Below are 345 nucleotides of genomic sequence, written 5' to 3' on the forward strand. Positions count from 1 at the left end.
ACACAATAAATGAAGCGCTGATTTGTAGCTTGCATCATTTTCTGTAGTGTAAATACCGCTCCTGCTGGCTACAAGTTACCAAGAAGATGTCGCTGAGCCTGGGTTTGGGGAGCGGGGGACAGCCACTGCTATCAGCATCTCCACCACGTGGGACGATGGGTGGATCGACCTCAGGAGCACAGAGAAGAGTGAAATGTGGTCAGATAATAAGGTAGTGTTGAGTGGTGAGCATTGGTGGGCGTTTTCTGTGTATGTGGCTGGCTCAGCTTGCCCTGGGGGTGGGGCTGGCACGGCATGTGGTGCCAGAGATCCAACTGCGGTCCCCGTGCTTGCCTAAGCAGGTGC

The sequence above is a fragment of the Octodon degus genome, unplaced genomic scaffold (genome assembly GCF_000260255.1).
Source record: "Octodon degus isolate 3935 unplaced genomic scaffold, OctDeg1.0 scaffold00011, whole genome shotgun sequence".
NCBI classification, from domain to species: Eukaryota; Metazoa; Chordata; class Mammalia; order Rodentia; family Octodontidae; genus Octodon; species Octodon degus.